At 51.0% G+C, this 23345-nt stretch overlaps 9 non-coding genes across 9 annotated transcripts; all 9 read left to right on the top strand.

Moving 5' to 3' along the window:
- The first annotated feature begins 1489 nt into the window (after positions 1-1489).
- On the top strand, positions 1490-1653 carry LOC130131149 (U1 spliceosomal RNA). Its single transcript, XR_008812313.1, has one exon. It is a non-coding gene; the product is annotated as a U1 spliceosomal RNA (small nuclear RNA).
- Positions 1654-3862: 2209 nt separating this feature from the next.
- LOC130131045 (U1 spliceosomal RNA) lies at positions 3863-4026 on the top strand. Its single transcript, XR_008812216.1, has one exon. It is a non-coding gene; the product is annotated as a U1 spliceosomal RNA (small nuclear RNA).
- Positions 4027-6235: 2209 nt separating this feature from the next.
- LOC130131047 (U1 spliceosomal RNA) lies at positions 6236-6399 on the top strand. Its single transcript, XR_008812218.1, has one exon. It is a non-coding gene; the product is annotated as a U1 spliceosomal RNA (small nuclear RNA).
- Positions 6400-8608: 2209 nt separating this feature from the next.
- LOC130131102 (U1 spliceosomal RNA) lies at positions 8609-8772 on the top strand. The gene has a single exon (XR_008812269.1). It is a non-coding gene; the product is annotated as a U1 spliceosomal RNA (small nuclear RNA).
- A 2209-nt stretch (positions 8773-10981) lies between these two features.
- Positions 10982-11145, top strand: LOC130131101 (U1 spliceosomal RNA). Its single transcript, XR_008812268.1, has one exon. It is a non-coding gene; the product is annotated as a U1 spliceosomal RNA (small nuclear RNA).
- A 2209-nt stretch (positions 11146-13354) lies between these two features.
- LOC130131100 (U1 spliceosomal RNA) lies at positions 13355-13518 on the top strand. Its single transcript, XR_008812267.1, has one exon. It is a non-coding gene; the product is annotated as a U1 spliceosomal RNA (small nuclear RNA).
- Positions 13519-15727: 2209 nt separating this feature from the next.
- On the top strand, positions 15728-15891 carry LOC130131138 (U1 spliceosomal RNA). Its single transcript, XR_008812303.1, has one exon. It is a non-coding gene; the product is annotated as a U1 spliceosomal RNA (small nuclear RNA).
- A 2209-nt stretch (positions 15892-18100) lies between these two features.
- LOC130131121 (U1 spliceosomal RNA) lies at positions 18101-18264 on the top strand. Its single transcript, XR_008812287.1, has one exon. It is a non-coding gene; the product is annotated as a U1 spliceosomal RNA (small nuclear RNA).
- A 2209-nt stretch (positions 18265-20473) lies between these two features.
- Positions 20474-20637, top strand: LOC130131046 (U1 spliceosomal RNA). Its single transcript, XR_008812217.1, has one exon. It is a non-coding gene; the product is annotated as a U1 spliceosomal RNA (small nuclear RNA).
- Positions 20638-23345: the final 2708 nt, after the last annotated feature.

Here is a 23345-nt window from a genome sequence, read left to right as displayed (position 1 = left end):
CCGGCAGCTTTGCTGGTGTTTCCACTAGAGGAACTACCCCTGACCGGAACTCTTACTGGGACTTTTAAGGGAGCGTCTCTAGTCCCTGCTCTGGGGTCGGTACTTCTGAGCGGCCCTGAAAACCTGCTGGGAGGGGCTCGACGCCGATTGGTTGAACGTCGGAAGCAACCAGCCTTCTACTTCGGTGTTCAACAAGCGCAATTGTATAAGCCAGCAACCAAGCTGTGTGGTAGCAAACTTAATTTCGATCAAGCGAAATGGAGAAATCAGCCGAGAAACGGACAGACGAGGAGGTGCAGGCTTTGTTGGCTGACTACGCCACCGACGAGGTTCAGCGGGGGCTCGAGTCCTCCAGGAGAAACGAGACGATTTACCTCGACATTTCCCGCCACCTGGATGGGATAATTACGTCGCGGTGAAAGCTGTCGCAAAATGTTGACGTCAACTCATGATCCCGGCGGTTCCTACGTCGCTATGGAAACACGACTCTCGACAGGGCGCCTACGGGGTAGTTCCACTTGTAATTCGCGCCAGCCTGTGAGTTCGTGTAGTTGTTCCTATGGAAAATCGCTAATAGCTATAGCTAACACCTTTCCTTCAAACGAATCATCGAAGAACAAACATCGCCGTAAACTTTGAAAACCACTCTTCTCCCTCTTGATAAGCTTTGATGCTCGTCTCATATGGGACCTATGACTGGTACGCTCCAATCGGCTCTTTCGGCTTCCGATTAGTCTAGAGCGTTCACTCACCGTAGACTTTAGACCGATCAGGAGCCGTAACTGTGTACAGTCGAGGTAGACTTTACACTCCTCTAGAACGCCTCGAGTTCAATTGAGCTTTCGCAAAGTACCTCCCCAGAACGGTGCTTGTCCAATCCGACCTTAGCAACGGTCCGTCAAGCTTTCAAACGCACAACAAAATGCTGAAACGGTGTGCCTATGGGATCTGCAGATCGGATACTAGATATGTGAAAAGTTTGGAGGGGGTGTCATTTTCTTTCCCTTCCCGAAACCCAGAACGCAAGAAGCGCAATGTCGTCAATAGATGTCACAGTATAGCAGACCCCATGGCCAGCTTAATCCATCCAAAATCAACAAAAATACCTGTCTGCTCCAAGCTAAGCTTGCTACTAGCTATTATTGATAGCTAATGTATTACTACTGTTACTTTTAACCACACAATGCGCTGATTTCTTCCTTCATGTTTTGGTGTTTTCCGGCTACTTCCTGGATAGTTCTGAAAGGCTTGACGGTCATAGCAACGGTAACTGACTTTGCGAAAGGTCAATTCCCCAAATGTTATAGACTCTGGACTGCATCATTTCCGGTAGTGGGGGACTGCGTTCGCGCTCTCCCCCGTTTACATGTTAAAAGAAACAAACCTTGATTTCTGTGAGGACAAAGCAGTCGCTTTACTTGATGCCGTGGCACCGTCATACAGATAGATGTGTGTCAGAATCAGATCCTCTGTGCGATGGCTGGGGTTCATACTTACCTGGCAGGGAAGACACCATGATCAAGAAGGTGGTTCACCCACGGCGAGGCTTGACCATTGCACTCCGGTTGTGCTGACCTGTGCGAATTCCCCAAACGTGGGAATCTCGACTGCATAATTTCTGGTAGTGGGGGACTGCGTTCGCGCTCTCCCCTGATTAAATGTCAAAAGAAAAACAATATGGTTCCCGTTAAGGCAGGAAAACACAAACTTTACGACATTCGGCGTGTTAATGATCTTGCGTCCCTTAATTCATCATCGGGGTTTCGTTCCTCTTTGTCTCCCCAATTATATGGGACCAATTACCCCACTCTTCCGATCCCTCCCGGTTTCTGCTCCATCCCCTCTGCCATTGCGGGGAGGGCTGCAGACTACCACATGCCTCCTCCGACGCATGTGGAGTCGCCAGCCGCTTCGTTCCCCTGACAGTGAGGCGTTTCGCCAGGGCGACGTAGCGCGTGGCAGGATCACGCTATTCCTCCAGTTCTCCCTCTCCCCCGAACAGGCGCCCCGACCGATCAGAGGAGGCGCTACTGCAGCCACCTCGACACATACTCACATCCGGCTTCACACCCGCACACACGGCCAATTGTGGCTTTAGCGACACCAATCAAGGCGGGCGTAACACGGGGATTCGGTCCGGCGACGAGTCCTAAAAGTAGATGAAGAAAACCCAATTAAACAAATGAGACAAAAATATGATACTTGCTCATTCATTTATTGAGCAAAATGATCCAATATTTCACATCTGTGAGTGGCAAAAGTAGGTGAACCTTTGCTTTCAGTATCTGGAGTGACGCCCCTTGTGAAGCAACCTGTCAACACAACTCATAAGGCCATTTTCCACCAGCGGAGCTACCCGAACCTTTTAGGGGGCCGGCAGCTTTGCTGGTGTTTCCACTAGAGGAACTACCCCTGACCGGAACTCTTACTGGGACTTTTAAGGGAGCGTCTCTAGTCCCTGCTCTGGGGTCGGTACTTCTGAGCGGCCCTGAAAACCTGCTGGGAGGGGCTCGACGCCGATTGGTTGAACGTCGGAAGCAACCAGCCTTCTACTTCGGTGTTCAACAAGCGCAATTGTATAAGCCAGCAACCAAGCTGTGTGGTAGCAAACTTAATTTCGATCAAGCGAAATGGAGAAATCAGCCGAGAAACGGACAGACGAGGAGGTGCAGGCTTTGTTGGCTGACTACGCCACCGACGAGGTTCAGCGGGGGCTCGAGTCCTCCAGGAGAAACGAGACGATTTACCTCGACATTTCCCGCCACCTGGATGGGATAATTACGTCGCGGTGAAAGCTGTCGCAAAATGTTGACGTCAACTCATGATCCCGGCGGTTCCTACGTCGCTATGGAAACACGACTCTCGACAGGGCGCCTACGGGGTAGTTCCACTTGTAATTCGCGCCAGCCTGTGAGTTCGTGTAGTTGTTCCTATGGAAAATCGCTAATAGCTATAGCTAACACCTTTCCTTCAAACGAATCATCGAAGAACAAACATCGCCGTAAACTTTGAAAACCACTCTTCTCCCTCTTGATAAGCTTTGATGCTCGTCTCATATGGGACCTATGACTGGTACGCTCCAATCGGCTCTTTCGGCTTCCGATTAGTCTAGAGCGTTCACTCACCGTAGACTTTTGACCGATCAGGAGCCGTAACTGTGTACAGTCGAGGTAGACTTTACACTCCTCTAGAACGCCTCGAGTTCAATTGAGCTTTCGCAAAGTACCTCCCCAGAACGGTGCTTGTCCAATCCGACCTTAGCAACGGTCCGTCAAGCTTTCAAACGCACAACAAAATGCTGAAACGGTGTGCCTATGGGATCTGCAGATCGGATACTAGATATGTGAAAAGTTTGGAGGGGGTGTCATTTTCTTTCCCTTCCCGAAACCCAGAACGCAAGAAGCGCAATGTCGTCAATAGATGTCACAGTATAGCAGACCCCATGGCCAGCTTAATCCATCCAAAATCAACAAAAATACCTGTCTGCTCCAAGCTAAGCTTGCTACTAGCTATTATTGATAGCTAATGTATTACTACTGTTACTTTTAACCACACAATGCGCTGATTTCTTCCTTCATGTTTTGGTGTTTTCCGGCTACTTCCTGGATAGTTCTGAAAGGCTTGACGGTCATAGCAACGGTAACTGACTTTGCGAAAGGTCAATTCCCCAAATGTTATAGACTCTGGACTGCATCATTTCCGGTAGTGGGGGACTGCGTTCGCGCTCTCCCCCGTTTACATGTTAAAAGAAACAAACCTTGATTTCTGTGAGGACAAAGCAGTCGCTTTACTTGATGCCGTGGCACCGTCATACAGATAGATGTGTGTCAGAATCAGCTCCTCTGTGCGATGGCTGGGGTTCATACTTACCTGGCAGGGGAGACACCACGATCAAGAAGGTGGTTCACCCACGGCGAGGCTTGACCATTGCACTCCGGTTGTGCTGACCTGTGCGAATTCCCCAAACGTGGGAATCTCGACTGCATAATTTCTGGTAGTGGGGGACTGCGTTCGCGCTCTCCCCTGATTAAATGTCAAAAGAAAAACAATATGGTTCCCGTTAAGGCAGGAAAACACAAACTTTACGACATTCGGCGTGTTAATGATCTTGCGTCCCTTAATTCATCATCGGGGTTTCGTTCCTCTTTGTCTCCCCAATTATATGGGACCAATTACCCCACTCTTCCGATCCCTCCCGGTTTCTGCTCCATCCCCTCTGCCATTGCGGGGAGGGCTGCAGACTACCACATGCCTCCTCCGACGCATGTGGAGTCGCCAGCCGCTTCGTTCCCCTGACAGTGAGGCGTTTCGCCAGGGCGACGTAGCGCGTGGCAGGATCACGCTATTCCTCCAGTTCTCCCTCTCCCCCGAACAGGCGCCCCGACCGATCAGAGGAGGCGCTACTGCAGCCACCTCGACACATACTCACATCCGGCTTCACACCCGCACACACGGCCAATTGTGGCTTTAGCGACACCAATCAAGGCGGGCGTAACACGGGGATTCGGTCCGGCGACGAGTCCTAAAAGTAGATGAAGAAAACCCAATTAAACAAATGAGACAAAAATATGATACTTGCTCATTCATTTATTGAGCAAAATGATCCAATATTTCACATCTGTGAGTGGCAAAAGTAGGTGAACCTTTGCTTTCAGTATCTGGAGTGACGCCCCTTGTGAAGCAACCTGTCAACACAACTCATAAGGCCATTTTCCACCAGCGGAGCTACCCGAACCTTTTAGGGGGCCGGCAGCTTTGCTGGTGTTTCCACTAGAGGAACTACCCCTGACCGGAACTCTTACTGGGACTTTTAAGGGAGCGTCTCTAGTCCCTGCTCTGGGGTCGGTACTTCTGAGCGGCCCTGAAAACCTGCTGGGAGGGGCTCGACGCCGATTGGTTGAACGTCGGAAGCAACCAGCCTTCTACTTCGGTGTTCAACAAGCGCAATTGTATAAGCCAGCAACCAAGCTGTGTGGTAGCAAACTTAATTTCGATCAAGCGAAATGGAGAAATCAGCCGAGAAACGGACAGACGAGGAGGTGCAGGCTTTGTTGGCTGACTACGCCACCGACGAGGTTCAGCGGGGGCTCGAGTCCTCCAGGAGAAACGAGACGATTTACCTCGACATTTCCCGCCACCTGGATGGGATAATTACGTCGCGGTGAAAGCTGTCGCAAAATGTTGACGTCAACTCATGATCCCGGCGGTTCCTACGTCGCTATGGAAACACGACTCTCGACAGGGCGCCTACGGGGTAGTTCCACTTGTAATTCGCGCCAGCCTGTGAGTTCGTGTAGTTGTTCCTATGGAAAATCGCTAATAGCTATAGCTAACACCTTTCCTTCAAACGAATCATCGAAGAACAAACATCGCCGTAAACTTTGAAAACCACTCTTCTCCCTCTTGATAAGCTTTGATGCTCGTCTCATATGGGACCTATGACTGGTACGCTCCAATCGGCTCTTTCGGCTTCCGATTAGTCTAGAGCGTTCACTCACCGTAGACTTTTGACCGATCAGGAGCCGTAACTGTGTACAGTCGAGGTAGACTTTACACTCCTCTAGAACGCCTCGAGTTCAATTGAGCTTTCGCAAAGTACCTCCCCAGAACGGTGCTTGTCCAATCCGACCTTAGCAACGGTCCGTCAAGCTTTCAAACGCACAACAAAATGCTGAAACGGTGTGCCTATGGGATCTGCAGATCGGATACTAGATATGTGAAAAGTTTGGAGGGGGTGTCATTTTCTTTCCCTTCCCGAAACCCAGAACGCAAGAAGCGCAATGTCGTCAATAGATGTCACAGTATAGCAGACCCCATGGCCAGCTTAATCCATCCAAAATCAACAAAAATACCTGTCTGCTCCAAGCTAAGCTTGCTACTAGCTATTATTGATAGCTAATGTATTACTACTGTTACTTTTAACCACACAATGCGCTGATTTCTTCCTTCATGTTTTGGTGTTTTCCGGCTACTTCCTGGATAGTTCTGAAAGGCTTGACGGTCATAGCAACGGTAACTGACTTTGCGAAAGGTCAATTCCCCAAATGTTATAGACTCTGGACTGCATCATTTCCGGTAGTGGGGGACTGCGTTCGCGCTCTCCCCCGTTTACATGTTAAAAGAAACAAACCTTGATTTCTGTGAGGACAAAGCAGTCGCTTTACTTGATGCCGTGGCACCGTCATACAGATAGATGTGTGTCAGAATCAGCTCCTCTGTGCGATGGCTGGGGTTCATACTTACCTGGCAGGGGAGACACCATGATCAAGAAGGTGGTTCACCCACGGCGAGGCTTGACCATTGCACTCCGGTTGTGCTGACCTGTGCGAATTCCCCAAACGTGGGAATCTCGACTGCATAATTTCTGGTAGTGGGGGACTGCGTTCGCGCTCTCCCCTGATTAAATGTCAAAAGAAAAACAATATGGTTCCCGTTAAGGCAGGAAAACACAAACTTTACGACATTCGGCGTGTTAATAATCTTGCGTCCCTTAATTCATCATCGGGGTTTCGTTCCTCTTTGTCTCCCCAATTATATGGGACCAATTACCCCACTCTTCCGATCCCTCCCGGTTTCTGCTCCATCCCCTCTGCCATTGCGGGGAGGGCTGCAGACTACCACATGCCTCCTCCGACGCATGTGGAGTCGCCAGCCGCTTCGTTCCCCTGACAGTGAGGCGTTTCGCCAGGGCGACGTAGCGCGTGGCAGGATCACGCTATTCCTCCAGTTCTCCCTCTCCCCCGAACAGGCGCCCCGACCGATCAGAGGAGGCGCTACTGCAGCCACCTCGACACATACTCACATCCGGCTTCACACCCGCACACACGGCCAATTGTGGCTTTAGCGACACCAATCAAGGCGGGGGTAACACGGGGATTCGGTCCGGCGACGAGTCCTAAAAGTAGATGAAGAAAACCCAATTAAACAAATGAGACAAAAATATGATACTTGCTCATTCATTTATTGAGCAAAATGATCCAATATTTCACATCTGTGAGTGGCAAAAGTAGGTGAACCTTTGCTTTCAGTATCTGGAGTGACGCCCCTTGTGAAGCAACCTGTCAACACAACTCATAAGGCCATTTTCCACCAGCGGAGCTACCCGAACCTTTTAGGGGGCCGGCAGCTTTGCTGGTGTTTCCACTAGAGGAACTACCCCTGACCGGAACTCTTACTGGGACTTTTAAGGGAGCGTCTCTAGTCCCTGCTCTGGGGTCGGTACTTCTGAGCGGCCCTGAAAACCTGCTGGGAGGGGCTCGACGCCGATTGGTTGAACGTCGGAAGCAACCAGCCTTCTACTTCGGTGTTCAACAAGCGCAATTGTATAAGCCAGCAACCAAGCTGTGTGGTAGCAAACTTAATTTCGATCAAGCGAAATGGAGAAATCAGCCGAGAAACGGACAGACGAGGAGGTGCAGGCTTTGTTGGCTGACTACGCCACCGACGAGGTTCAGCGGGGGCTCGAGTCCTCCAGGAGAAACGAGACGATTTACCTCGACATTTCCCGCCACCTGGATGGGATAATTACGTCGCGGTGAAAGCTGTCGCAAAATGTTGACGTCAACTCATGATCCCGGCGGTTCCTACGTCGCTATGGAAACACGACTCTCGACAGGGCGCCTACGGGGTAGTTCCACTTGTAATTCGCGCCAGCCTGTGAGTTCGTGTAGTTGTTCCTATGGAAAATCGCTAATAGCTATAGCTAACACCTTTCCTTCAAACGAATCATCGAAGAACAAACATCGCCGTAAACTTTGAAAACCACTCTTCTCCCTCTTGATAAGCTTTGATGCTCGTCTCATATGGGACCTATGACTGGTACGCTCCAATCGGCTCTTTCGGCTTCCGATTAGTCTAGAGCGTTCACTCACCGTAGACTTTTGACCGATCAGGAGCCGTAACTGTGTACAGTCGAGGTAGACTTTACACTCCTCTAGAACGCCTCGAGTTCAATTGAGCTTTCGCAAAGTACCTCCCCAGAACGGTGCTTGTCCAATCCGACCTTAGCAACGGTCCGTCAAGCTTTCAAACGCACAACAAAATGCTGAAACGGTGTGCCTATGGGATCTGCAGATCGGATACTAGATATGTGAAAAGTTTGGAGGGGGTGTCATTTTCTTTCCCTTCCCGAAACCCAGAACGCAAGAAGCGCAATGTCGTCAATAGATGTCACAGTATAGCAGACCCCATGGCCAGCTTAATCCATCCAAAATCAACAAAAATACCTGTCTGCTCCAAGCTAAGCTTGCTACTAGCTATTATTGATAGCTAATGTATTACTACTGTTACTTTTAACCACACAATGCGCTGATTTCTTCCTTCATGTTTTGGTGTTTTCCGGCTACTTCCTGGATAGTTCTGAAAGGCTTGACGGTCATAGCAACGGTAACTGACTTTGCGAAAGGTCAATTCCCCAAATGTTATAGACTCTGGACTGCATCATTTCCGGTAGTGGGGGACTGCGTTCGCGCTCTCCCCCGTTTACATGTTAAAAGAAACAAACCTTGATTTCTGTGAGGACAAAGCAGTCGCTTTACTTGATGCCGTGGCACCGTCATACAGATAGATGTGTGTCAGAATCAGCTCCTCTGTGCGATGGCTGGGGTTCATACTTACCTGGCAGGGGAGACACCATGATCAAGAAGGTGGTTCACCCACGGCGAGGCTTGACCATTGCACTCCGGTTGTGCTGACCTGTGCGAATTCCCCAAACGTGGGAATCTCGACTGCATAATTTCTGGTAGCGGGGGACTGCGTTCGCGCTCTCCCCTGATTAAATGTCAAAAGAAAAACAATATGGTTCCCGTTAAGGCAGGAAAACACAAACTTTACGACATTCGGCGTGTTAATGATCTTGCGTCCCTTAATTCATCATCGGGGTTTCGTTCCTCTTTGTCTCCCCAATTATATGGGACCAATTACCCCACTCTTCCGATCCCTCCCGGTTTCTGCTCCATCCCCTCTGCCATTGCGGGGAGGGCTGCAGACTACCACATGCCTCCTCCGACGCATGTGGAGTCGCCAGCCGCTTCGTTCCCCTGACAGTGAGGCGTTTCGCCAGGGCGACGTAGCGCGTGGCAGGATCACGCTATTCCTCCAGTTCTCCCTCTCCCCCGAACAGGCGCCCCGACCGATCAGAGGAGGCGCTACTGCAGCCACCTCGACACATACTCACATCCGGCTTCACACCCGCACACACGGCCAATTGTGGCTTTAGCGACACCAATCAAGGCGGGGGTAACACGGGGATTCGGTCCGGCGACGAGTCCTAAAAGTAGATGAAGAAAACCCAATTAAACAAATGAGACAAAAATATGATACTTGCTCATTCATTTATTGAGCAAAATGATCCAATATTTCACATCTGTGAGTGGCAAAAGTAGGTGAACCTTTGCTTTCAGTATCTGGAGTGACGCCCCTTGTGAAGCAACCTGTCAACACAACTCATAAGGCCATTTTCCACCAGCGGAGCTACCCGAACCTTTTAGGGGGCCGGCAGCTTTGCTGGTGTTTCCACTAGAGGAACTACCCCTGACCGGAACTCTTACTGGGACTTTTAAGGGAGCGTCTCTAGTCCCTGCTCTGGGGTCGGTACTTCTGAGCGGCCCTGAAAACCTGCTGGGAGGGGCTCGACGCCGATTGGTTGAACGTCGGAAGCAACCAGCCTTCTACTTCGGTGTTCAACAAGCGCAATTGTATAAGCCAGCAACCAAGCTGTGTGGTAGCAAACTTAATTTCGATCAAGCGAAATGGAGAAATCAGCCGAGAAACGGACAGACGAGGAGGTGCAGGCTTTGTTGGCTGACTACGCCACCGACGAGGTTCAGCGGGGGCTCGAGTCCTCCAGGAGAAACGAGACGATTTACCTCGACATTTCCCGCCTCTTGGATGGGATAATTACGTCGCGGTGAAAGCTGTCGCAAAATGTTGACGTCAACTCATGATCCCGGCGGTTCCTACGTCGCTATGGAAACACGACTCTCGACAGGGCGACTACGGGGTAGTTCCACTTGTAATTCGCGCCAGCCTGTGAGTTCGTGTAGTTGTTCCTATGGAAAATAGCTAATAGCTATAGCTAACACTTTTCCTTCAAACGAATCATCGAAGAACAAACATCGCCGTAAACTTTGAAAACCACTCTTCTTCCTCTTGATAAGCTTTGATGCTCGTCTCATCTGGGACCTATGACTGGTACGCTCCAATCGGCTCTTTCGGCTTCCGATTAGTCTAGAGCGTTCACTCACCGTAGACTTTAGACCGATCAGGAGCCGTAACTGTGTACAGCCGAGGTAGACTTTACACTCCTCTAGAACGCCTCGAGTTCAATTGAGCTTTCGCAAAGTACCTCCCCAGAACGGTGCTTGTCCAATCCGACCTTAGCAACGGTCCGTCAAGCTTTCAAACACACAACAAAATGCTGAAACGGTGTGCCTATGGGATCTGCAGATCGGATACTAGATATGTGAAAAGTTTGGAGGGGGTGTCATTTTCTTTCCCTTCCCGAAAGCCAGAACGCAAGAAGCGCAATGTCGTCAATAGATGTCACAGTATAGCAGACCCCATGGCCAGCTTAATCCATCCAAAATCAACAAAAATACCTGTCTGCTCCAAGCTAAGCTTGCTACTAGCTATTATTGATAGCTAATGTATTACTACTGTTACTTTTAACCACACAATGCGCTGATTTCTTCCTTCATGTTTTGGTGTTTTCCGGCTACTTCCTGGATAGTTCTGAAAGGCTTGACGGTCATAGCAACGGTAACTGACTTTGCGAAAGGTCAATTCCCCAAATGTTATAGACTCTGGACTGCATCATTTCCGGTAGTGGGGGACTGCGTTCGCGCTCTCCCCCGTTTACATGTTAAAAGAAACAAACCTTGATTTCTGTGAGGACAAAGCAGTCGCTTTACTTGATGCCGTGGCACCGTCATACAGATAGATGTGTGTCAGAATCAGCTCCTCTGTGCGATGGCTGGGGTTCATACTTACCTGGCAGGGGAGACACCATGATCAAGAAGGTGGTTCACCCACGGCGAGGCTTGACCATTGCACTCCGGTTGTGCTGACCTGTGCGAATTCCCCAAACGTGGGAATCTCGACTGCATAATTTCTGGTAGCGGGGGACTGCGTTCGCGCTCTCCCCTGATTAAATGTCAAAAGAAAAACAATATGGTTCCCGTTAAGGCAGGAAAACACAAACTTTACGACATTCGGCGTGTTAATAATCTTGCGTCCCTTAATTCATCATCGGGGTTTCGTTCCTCTTTGTCTCCCCAATTATATGGGACCAATTACCCCACTCTTCCGATCCCTCCCGGTTTCTGCTCCATCCCCTCTGCCATTGCGGGGAGGGCTGCAGACTACCACATGCCTCCTCCGACGCATGTGGAGTCGCCAGCCGCTTCGTTCCCCTGACAGTGAGGCGTTTCGCCAGGGCGACGTAGCGCGTGGCAGGATCACGCTATTCCTCCAGTTCTCCCTCTCCCCCGAACAGGCGCCCCGACCGATCAGAGGAGGCGCTACTGCAGCCACCTCGACACATACTCACATCCGGCTTCACACCCGCACACACGGCCAATTGTGGCTTTAGCGACACCAATCAAGGCGGGGGTAACACGGGGATTCGGTCCGGCGACGAGTCCTAAAAGTAGATGAAGAAAACCCAATTAAACAAATGAGACAAAAATATGATACTTGCTCATTCATTTATTGAGCAAAATGATCCAATATTTCACATCTGTGAGTGGCAAAAGTAGGTGAACCTTTGCTTTCAGTATCTGGAGTGACGCCCCTTGTGAAGCAACCTGTCAACACAACTCATAAGGCCATTTTCCACCAGCGGAGCTACCCGAACCTTTTAGGGGGCCGGCAGCTTTGCTGGTGTTTCCACTAGAGGAACTACCCCTGACCGGAACTCTTACTGGGACTTTTAAGGGAGCGTCTCTAGTCCCTGCTCTGGGGTCGGTACTTCTGAGCGGCCCTGAAAACCTGCTGGGAGGGGCTCGACGCCGATTGGTTGAACGTCGGAAGCAACCAGCCTTCTACTTCGGTGTTCAACAAGCGCAATTGTATAAGCCAGCAACCAAGCTGTGTGGTAGCAAACTTAATTTCGATCAAGCGAAATGGAGAAATCAGCCGAGAAACGGACAGACGAGGAGGTGCAGGCTTTGTTGGCTGACTACGCCACCGACGAGGTTCAGCGGGGGCTCGAGTCCTCCAGGAGAAACGAGACGATTTACCTCGACATTTCCCGCCACTTGGATGGGATAATTACGTCGCGGTGAAAGCTGTCGCAAAATGTTGACGTCAACTCATGATCCCGGCGGTTCCTACGTCGCTATGGAAACACGACTCTCGACAGGGCGACTACGGGGTAGTTCCACTTGTAATTCGCGCCAGCCTGTGAGTTCGTGTAGTTGTTCCTATGGAAAATAGCTAATAGCTATAGCTAACACTTTTCCTTCAAACGAATCATCGAAGAACAAACATCGCCGTAAACTTTGAAAACCACTCTTCTTCCTCTTGATAAGCTTTGATGCTCGTCTCATCTGGGACCTATGACTGGTACGCTCCAATCGGCTCTTTCGGCTTCCGATTAGTCTAGAGCGTTCACTCACCGTAGACTTTAGACCGATCAGGAGCCGTAACTGTGTACAGCCGAGGTAGACTTTACACTCCTCTAGAACGCCTCGAGTTCAATTGAGCTTTCGCAAAGTACCTCCCCAGAACGGTGCTTGTCCAATCCGACCTTAGCAACGGTCCGTCAAGCTTTCAAACACACAACAAAATGCTGAAACGGTGTGCCTATGGGATCTGCAGATCGGATACTAGATATGTGAAAAGTTTGGAGGGGGTGTCATTTTCTTTCCCTTCCCGAAAGCCAGAACGCAAGAAGCGCAATGTCGTCAATAGATGTCACAGTATAGCAGACCCCATGGCCAGCTTAATCCATCCAAAATCAACAAAAATACCTGTCTGCTCCAAGCTAAGCTTGCTACTAGCTATTATTGATAGCTAATGTATTACTACTGTTACTTTTAACCACACAATGCGCTGATTTCTTCCTTCATGTTTTGGTGTTTTCCGGCTACTTCCTGGATAGTTCTGAAAGGCTTGACGGTCATAGCAACGGTAACTGACTTTGCGAAAGGTCAATTCCCCAAATGTTATAGACTCTGGACTGCATCATTTCCGGTAGTGGGGGACTGCGTTCGCGCTCTCCCCCGTTTACATGTTAAAAGAAACAAACCTTGATTTCTGTGAGGACAAAGCAGTCGCTTTACTTGATGCCGTGGCACCGTCATACAGATAGATGTGTGTCAGAATCAGCTCCTCTGTGCGATGGCTGGGGTTCATACTTACCTGGCAGGGGAGACACCATGATCAAGAAGGTGGTTCACCCACGGCGAGGCTTGACCATTGCACTCCGGTTGTGCTGACCTGTGCGAATTCCCCAAACGTGGGAATCTCGACTGCATAATTTCTGGTAGCGGGGGACTGCGTTCGCGCTCTCCCCTGATTAAATGTCAAAAGAAAAACAATATGGTTCCCGTTAAGGCAGGAAAACACAAACTTTACGACATTCGGCGTGTTAATAATCTTGCGTCCCTTAATTCATCATCGGGGTTTCGTTCCTCTTTGTCTCCCCAATTATATGGGACCAATTACCCCACTCTTCCGATCCCTCCCGGTTTCTGCTCCATCCCCTCTGCCATTGCGGGGAGGGCTGCAGACTACCACATGCCTCCTCCGACGCATGTGGAGTCGCCAGCCGCTTCGTTCCCCTGACAGTGAGGCGTTTCGCCAGGGCGACGTAGCGCGTGGCAGGATCACGCTATTCCTCCAGTTCTCCCTCTCCCCCGAACAGGCGCCCCGACCGATCAGAGGAGGCGCTACTGCAGCCACCTCGACACATACTCACATCCGGCTTCACACCCGCACACACGGCCAATTGTGGCTTTAGCGACACCAATCAAGGCGGGGGTAACACGGGGATTCGGTCCGGCGACGAGTCCTAAAAGTAGATGAAGAAAACCCAATTAAACAAATGAGACAAAAATATGATACTTGCTCATTCATTTATTGAGCAAAATGATCCAATATTTCACATCTGTGAGTGGCAAAAGTAGGTGAACCTTTGCTTTCAGTATCTGGAGTGACGCCCCTTGTGAAGCAACCTGTCAACACAACTCATAAGGCCATTTTCCACCAGCGGAGCTACCCGAACCTTTTAGGGGGCCGGCAGCTTTGCTGGTGTTTCCACTAGAGGAACTACCCCTGACCGGAACTCTTACTGGGACTTTTAAGGGAGCGTCTCTAGTCCCTGCTCTGGGGTCGGTACTTCTGAGCGGCCCTGAAAACCTGCTGGGAGGGGCTCGACGCCGATTGGTTGAACGTCGGAAGCAACCAGCCTTCTACTTCGGTGTTCAACAAGCGCAATTGTATAAGCCAGCAACCAAGCTGTGTGGTAGCAAACTTAATTTCGATCAAGCGAAATGGAGAAATCAGCCGAGAAACGGACAGACGAGGAGGTGCAGGCTTTGTTGGCTGACTACGCCACCGACGAGGTTCAGCGGGGGCTCGAGTCCTCCAGGAGAAACGAGACGATTTACCTCGACATTTCCCGCCACCTGGATGGGATAATTACGTCGCGGTGAAAGCTGTCGCAAAATGTTGACGTCAACTCATGATCCCGGCGGTTCCTACGTCGCTATGGAAACACGACTCTCGACAGGGCGACTACGGGGTAGTTCCACTTGTAATTCGCGCCAGCCTGTGAGTTCGTGTAGTTGTTCCTATGGAAAATCGCTAATAGCTATAGCTAACACCTTTCCTTCAAACGAATCATCGAAGAACAAACATCGCCGTAAACTTTGAAAACCACTCTTCTTCCTCTTGATAAGCTTTGATGCTCGTCTCATATGGGACCTATGACTGGTACGCTCCAATCGGCTCTTTCGGCTTCCGATTAGTCTAGAGCGTTCACTCACCGTAGACTTTTGACCGATCAGGAGCCGTAACTGTGTACAGTCGAGGTAGACTTTACACTCCTCTAGAACGCCTCGAGTTCAATTGAGCTTTCGCAAAGTACCTCCCCAGAACGGTGCTTGTCCAATCCGACCTTAGCAACGGTCCGTCAAGCTTTCAAACGCACAACAAAATGCTGAAACGGTGTGCCTATGGGATCTGCAGATCGGATACTAGATATGTGAAAAGTTTGGAGGGGGTGTCATTTTCTTTCCCTTCCCGAAACCCAGAACGCAAGAAGCGCAATGTCGTCAATAGATGTCACAGTATAGCAGACCCCATGGCCAGCTTAATCCATCCAAAATCAACAAAAATACCTGTCTGCTCCAAGCTAAGCTTGCTACTAGCTATTATTGATAGCTAATGTATTACTACTGTTACTTTTAACCACACAATGCGCTGATTTCTTCCTTCATGTTTTGGTGTTTTCCGGCTACTTCCTGGATAGTTCTGAAAGGCTTGACGGTCATAGCAACGGTAACTGACTTTGCGAAAGGTCAATTCCCCAAATGTTATAGACTCTGGACTGCATCATTTCCGGTAGTGGGGGACTGCGTTCGCGCTCTCCCCCGTTTACATGTTAAAAGAAACAAACCTTGATTTCTGTGAGGACAAAGCAGTCGCTTTACTTGATGCCGTGGCACCGTCATACAGATAGATGTGTGTCAGAATCAGATCCTCTGTGCGATGGCTGGGGTTCATACTTACCTGGCAGGGGAGACACCATGATCAAGAAGGTGGTTCACCCACGGCGAGGCTTGACCATTGCACTCCGGTTGTGCTGACCGGTGCGAATTCCCCAAACGTGGGAATCTCGACTGCATAATTTCTGGTAGTGGGGGACTGCGTTCGCGCTCTCCCCTGATTAAATGTCAAAAGAAAAACAATATGGTTCCCGTTAAGGCAGGAAAACACAAACTTTACGACATTCGGCGTGTTAATGATCTTGCGTCCCTTAATTCATCATCGGGGTTTCGTTCCTCTTTGTCTCCCCAATTATATGGGACCAATTACCCCACTCTTCCGATCCCTCCCGGTTTCTGCTCCATCCCCTCTGCCATTGCGGGGAGGGCTGCAGACTACCACATGCCTCCTCCGACGCATGTGGAGTCGCCAGCCGCTTCGTTCCCCTGACAGTGAGGCGTTTCGCCAGGGCGACGTAGCGCGTGGCAGGATCACGCTATTCCTCCAGTTCTCCCTCTCCCCCGAACAGGCGCCCCGACCGATCAGAGGAGGCGCTACTGCAGCCACCTCGACACATACTCACATCCGGCTTCACACCCGCACACACGGCCAATTGTGGCTTTAGCGACACCAATCAAGGCGGGCGTAACACGGGGATTCGGTCCGGCGACGAGTCCTAAAAGTAGATGAAGAAAACCCAATTAAACAAATGAGACAAAAATATGATACTTGCTCATTCATTTATTGAGCAAAATGATCCAATATTTCACATCTGTGAGTGGCAAAAGTAGGTGAACCTTTGCTTTCAGTATCTGGAGTGACGCCCCTTGTGAAGCAACCTGTCAACACAACTCATAAGGCCATTTTCCACCAGCGGAGCTACCCGAACCTTTTAGGGGGCCGGCAGCTTTGCTGGTGTTTCCACTAGAGGAACTACCCCTGACCGGAACTCTTACTGGGACTTTTAAGGGAGCGTCTCTAGTCCCTGCTCTGGGGTCGGTACTTCTGAGCGGCCCTGAAAACCTGCTGGGAGGGGCTCGACGCCGATTGGTTGAACGTCGGAAGCAACCAGCCTTCTACTTCGGTGTTCAACAAGCGCAATTGTATAAGCCAGCAACCAAGCTGTGTGGTAGCAAACTTAATTTCGATCAAGCGAAATGGAGAAATCAGCCGAGAAACGGACAGACGAGGAGGTGCAGGCTTTGTTGGCTGACTACGCCACCGACGAGGTTCAGCGGGGGCTCGAGTCCTCCAGGAGAAACGAGACGATTTACCTCGACATTTCCCGCCACCTGGATGGGATAATTACGTCGCGGTGAAAGCTGTCGCAAAATGTTGACGTCAACTCATGATCCCGGCGGTTCCTACGTCGCTATGGAAACACGACTCTCGACAGGGCGCCTACGGGGTAGTTCCACTTGTAATTCGCGCCAGCCTGTGAGTTCGTGTAGTTGTTCCTATGGAAAATCGCTAATAGCTATAGCTAACACCTTTCCTTCAAACGAATCATCGAAGAACAAACATCGCCGTAAACTTTGAAAACCACTCTTCTCCCTCTTGATAAGCTTTGATGCTCGTCTCATATGGGACCTATGACTGGTACGCTCCAATCGGCTCTTTCGGCTTCCGATTAGTCTAGAGCGTTCACTCACCGTAGACTTTTGACCGATCAGGAGCCGTAACTGTGTACAGTCGAGGTAGACTTTACACTCCTCTAGAACGCCTCGAGTTCAATTGAGCTTTCGCAAAGTACCTCCCCAGAACGGTGCTTGTCCAATCCGACCTTAGCAACGGTCCGTCAAGCTTTCAAACGCACAACAAAATGCTGAAACGGTGTGCCTATGGGATCTGCAGATCGGATACTAGATATGTGAAAAGTTTGGAGGGGGTGTCATTTTCTTTCCCTTCCCGAAACCCAGAACGCAAGAAGCGCAATGTCGTCAATAGATGTCACAGTATAGCAGACCCCATGGCCAGCTTAATCCATCCAAAATCAACAAAAATACCTGTCTGCTCCAAGCTAAGCTTGCTACTAGCTATTATTGATAGCTAATGTATTACTACTGTTACTTTTAACCACACAATGCGCTGATTTCTTCCTTCATGTTTTGGTGTTTTCCGGCTACTTCCTGGATAGTTCTGAAAGGCTTGACGGTCATAGCAACGGTAACTGACTTTGCGAAAGGTCAATTCCCCAAATGTTATAGACTCTGGACTGCATCATTTCCGGTAGTGGGGGACTGCGTTCGCGCTCTCCCCCGTTTACATGTTAAAAGAAACAAACCTTGATTTCTGTGAGGACAAAGCAGTCGCTTTACTTGATGCCGTGGCACCGTCATACAGATAGATGTGTGTCAGAATCAGATCCTCTGTGCGATGGCTGGGGTTCATACTTACCTGGCAGGGGAGACACCATGATCAAGAAGGTGGTTCACCCACGGCGAGGCTTGACCATTGCACTCCGGTTGTGCTGACCTGTGCGAATTCCCCAAACGTGGGAATCTCGACTGTATAATTTCTGGTAGTGGGGGACTGCGTTCGCGCTCTCCCCTGATTAAATGTCAAAAGAAAAACAATATGGTTCCCGTTAAGGCAGGAAAACACAAACTTTACGACATTCGGCGTGTTAATGATCTTGCGTCCCTTAATTCATCATCGGGGTTTCGTTCCTCTTTGTCTCCCCAATTATATGGGACCAATTACCCCACTCTTCCGATCCCTCCCGGTTTCTGCTCCATCCCCTCTGCCATTGCGGGGAGGGCTGCAGACTACCACATGCCTCCTCCGACGCATGTGGAGTCGCCAGCCGCTTCGTTCCCCTGACAGTGAGGCGTTTCGCCAGGGCGACGTAGCGCGTGGCAGGATCACGCTATTCCTCCAGTTCTCCCTCTCCCCCGAACAGGCGCCCCGACCGATCAGAGGAGGCGCTACTGCAGCCACCTCGACACATACTCACATCCGGCTTCACACCCGCACACACGGCCAATTGTGGCTTTAGCGACACCAATCAAGGCGGGCGTAACACGGGGATTCGGTCCGGCGACGAGTCCTAAAAGTAGATGAAGAAAACCCAATTAAACAAATGAGACAAAAATATGATACTTGCTCATTCATTTATTGAGCAAAATGATCCAATATTTCACATCTGTGAGTGGCAAAAGTAGGTGAACCTTTGCTTTCAGTATCTGGAGTGACGCCCCTTGTGAAGCAACCTGTCAACACAACTCATAAGGCCATTTTCCACCAGCGGAGCTACCCGAACCTTTTAGGGGGCCGGCAGCTTTGCTGGTGTTTCCACTAGAGGAACTACCCCTGACCGGAACTCTTACTGGGACTTTTAAGGGAGCGTCTCTAGTCCCTGCTCTGGGGTCGGTACTTCTGAGCGGCCCTGAAAACCTGCTGGGAGGGGCTCGACGCCGATTGGTTGAACGTCGGAAGCAACCAGCCTTCTACTTCGGTGTTCAACAAGCGCAATTGTATAAGCCAGCAACCAAGCTGTGTGGTAGCAAACTTAATTTCGATCAAGCGAAATGGAGAAATCAGCCGAGAAACGGACAGACGAGGAGGTGCAGGCTTTGTTGGCTGACTACGCCACCGACGAGGTTCAGCGGGGGCTCGAGTCCTCCAGGAGAAACGAGACGATTTACCTCGACATTTCCCGCCACCTGGATGGGATAATTACGTCGCGGTGAAAGCTGTCGCAAAATGTTGACGTCAACTCATGATCCCGGCGGTTCCTACGTCGCTATGGAAACACGACTCTCGACAGGGCGCCTACGGGGTAGTTCCACTTGTAATTCGCGCCAGCCTGTGAGTTCGTGTAGTTGTTCCTATGGAAAATCGCTAATAGCTATAGCTAACACCTTTCCTTCAAACGAATCATCGAAGAACAAACATCGCCGTAAACTTTGAAAACCACTCTTCTCCCTCTTGATAAGCTTTGATGCTCGTCTCATATGGGACCTATGACTGGTACGCTCCAATCGGCTCTTTCGGCTTCCGATTAGTCTAGAGCGTTCACTCACCGTAGACTTTTGACCGATCAGGAGCCGTAACTGTGTACAGTCGAGGTAGACTTTACACTCCTCTAGAACGCCTCGAGTTCAATTGAGCTTTCGCAAAGTACCTCCCCAGAACGGTGCTTGTCCAATCCGACCTTAGCAACGGTCCGTCAAGCTTTCAAACGCACAACAAAATGCTGAAACGGTGTGCCTATGGGATCTGCAGATCGGATACTAGATATGTGAAAAGTTTGGAGGGGGTGTCATTTTCTTTCCCTTCCCGAAACCCAGAACGCAAGAAGCGCAATGTCGTCAATAGATGTCACAGTATAGCAGACCCCATGGCCAGCTTAATCCATCCAAAATCAACAAAAATACCTGTCTGCTCCAAGCTAAGCTTGCTACTAGCTATTATTGATAGCTAATGTATTACTACTGTTACTTTTAACCACACAATGCGCTGATTTCTTCCTTCATGTTTTGGTGTTTTCCGGCTACTTCCTGGATAGTTCTGAAAGGCTTGACGGTCATAGCAACGGTAACTGACTTTGCGAAAGGTCAATTCCCCAAATGTTATAGACTCTGGACTGCATCATTTCCGGTAGTGGGGGACTGCGTTCGCGCTCTCCCCCGTTTACATGTTAAAAGAAACAAACCTTGATTTCTGTGAGGACAAAGCAGTCGCTTTCCTTGATGCCGTGGCACCGTCATACAGATAGATGTGTGTCAGAATCAGATCCTCTGTGCGATGGCTGGGGTTCATACTTACCTGGCAGGGGAGACACCATGATCAAGAAGGTGGTTCACCCACGGCGAGGCTTGACCATTGCACTCCGGTTGTGCTGACCTGTGCGAATTCCCCAAACGTGGGAATCTCGACTGCATAATTTCTGGTAGTGGGGGACTGCGTTCGCGCTCTCCCCTGATTAAATGTCAAAAGAAAAACAATATGGTTCCCGTTAAGGCAGGAAAACACAAACTTTACGACATTCGGCGTGTTAATGATCTTGCGTCCCTTAATTCATCATCGGGGTTTCGTTCCTCTTTGTCTCCCCAATTATATGGGACCAATTACCCCACTCTTCCGATCCCTCCCGGTTTCTGCTCCATCCCCTCTGCCATTGCGGGGAGGGCTGCAGACTACCACATGCCTCCTCCGACGCATGTGGAGTCGCCAGCCGCTTCGTTCCCCTGACAGTGAGGCGTTTCGCCAGGGCGACGTAGCGCGTGGCAGGATCACGCTATTCCTCCAGTTCTCCCTCTCCCCCGAACAGGCGCCCCGACCGATCAGAGGAGGCGCTACTGCAGCCACCTCGACACATACTCACATCCGGCTTCACACCCGCACACACGGCCAATTGTGGCTTTAGCGACACCAATCAAGGCGGGCGTAACACGGGGATTCGGTCCGGCGACGAGTCCTAAAAGTAGATGAAGAAAACCCAATTAAACAAATGAGACAAAAATATGATACTTGCTCATTCATTTATTGAGCAAAATGATCCAATATTTCACATCTGTGAGTGGCAAAAGTAGGTGAACCTTTGCTTTCAGTATCTGGAGTGACGCCCCTTGTGAAGCAACCTGTCAACACAACTCATAAGGCCATTTTCCACCAGCGGAGCTACCCGAACCTTTTAGGGGGCCGGCAGCTTTGCTGGTGTTTCCACTAGAGGAACTACCCCTGACCGGAACTCTTACTGGGACTTTTAAGGGAGCGTCTCTAGTCCCTGCTCTGGGGTCGGTACTTCTGAGCGGCCCTGAAAACCTGCTGGGAGGGGCTCGACGCCGATTGGTTGAACGTCGGAAGCAACCAGCCTTCTACTTCGGTGTTCAACAAGCGCAATTGTATAAGCCAGCAACCAAGCTGTGTGGTAGCAAACTTAATTTCGATCAAGCGAAATGGAGAAATCAGCCGAGAAACGGACAGACGAGGAGGTGCAGGCTTTGTTGGCTGACTACGCCACCGACGAGGTTCAGCGGGGGCTCGAGTCCTCCAGGAGAAACGAGACGATTTACCTCGACATTTCCCGCCACCTGGATGGGATAATTACGTCGCGGTGAAAGCTGTCGCAAAATGTTGACGTCAACTCATGATCCCGGCGGTTCCTACGTCGCTATGGAAACACGACACTCGAGAGGGCCACAGCGCGGTGTGAGCGAGCCGCAACAGTACCCCTCCCCTCCACGGGAGCCACTAGGCGACTTGCCCGGCTTGTCGGTATGGGAATTATGAAACTCAGTGAGCAGCCCAGGGTCCAGGATGAGCTGGCGGGAGACCCAGCTACGTTCCTCCGGACCGTAGCATTCCCAGTCCACCTAATACTGGAACCCCCGTCTTCGGCGCCGGACGTCCAGCAGCCGGCGGACCTTCCACTGGGGGTACCCATCCACGATCTCAGTGGCAGGCGGAGCTGGGGCATCAGAGGACTGTGGGAGACAGGCTTAACCCGAGACACATGAAAAACAGGATGGATCTTCAAGGAAGCCGGAAGCTTCAGACTCACCGCCGCGGGACTGAGCACCTTCCTGATCTCAAAGGGCCCGACAAACCGGGGGTTCAGCTTCTTCGCGGTGGACTGAAGCGGGAGGTCCTTCGAGGACAGCCACACCCTTTGGCCTGGTTGGTACGTAGGCGCTGGGGACCGGCGTCGGTTGGCTCCCCGACTGGCGCGCTCGGCTGCCCGGAGCAGAGCAGCTCTGGTCACCTCCCAGACGCGACGACACCGGTTCAGATGGGCCTGCACGGAGGGAACTGCCACTTCCGACTCATGTGCAGCAAAGAGAGGCAGCTGGTAGCCCAGGGACACCTCAAAAGGTGAGAGACCGGTGGCAGAGCTGACCAGGGAGTTGATGGCATACTCGACCCAGGGGAGGAACCGACTCCAGGAGCTGGGCTTCTTGGCGGCCACGCACCGGAGGGCAGACTCCACGCTCTGGTTCATCCGCTCCGTCTGCCCGTTAGTCTGTGGGTGATATCCAGAGGAGAGACTAACAGAGGCACCCAACCCCTTACAAAAAGCCCGCCATACCTGGGAGACGAACTGGGGCCCTCGGTCCGAGACGACGTTCAGGGAAAGGCCGTGGAGACGGAACACATGGCTCGTCAGGACGTCCGCCATTTCAGAAGCCGAAGGGAGTTTGTGGAGGGCCACCAGGTGCACTCCCTTACTGAAACGGTCCACCACTGTCAGGATCACAGTGTTACCCTGGGGGGGAGGCAGTCCGGAGACAAAATCCAACGCCACATGGGACCAGGGCCGGCTTGGAGTTGGGAGGGGCTGCAGCAGACCCGCGGGTGCCTGGTGAAAGGCCTTTACGAAGTCCCTGACGTCGTTCCTCATGGTGGGCCACCAGAAACGCCGAGCCAGGAAGGTGAGGGTGCGGTGGACACCCGGGTGGCAAGCAAACTGACTGGCATGGCCCCACTGAAGAACCCAGGACCGGACTGAGTCCGGGACGAACAGGCGGCGTGGAGGTACGTGGCTCGGGGCGGGATGGGAGCGCAACGCCTGCCTGACCACGGTCTCGATGCCCCAGGTAACCACGCCAACCACCCTGGCCTCAGGAAGGATGGGAGTCGTCTCCTCTGTATCTGGAGTCTGCCTTCGTGTTGCGGGACCCGGGGCGATA

The sequence above is a fragment of the Lampris incognitus genome, chromosome 20 (assembly GCF_029633865.1).
Source record: "Lampris incognitus isolate fLamInc1 chromosome 20, fLamInc1.hap2, whole genome shotgun sequence".
NCBI lineage: Eukaryota > Metazoa > Chordata > Actinopteri > Lampriformes > Lampridae > Lampris > Lampris incognitus.
This window is presented reverse-complemented; position numbering and strand designations above follow the sequence as displayed.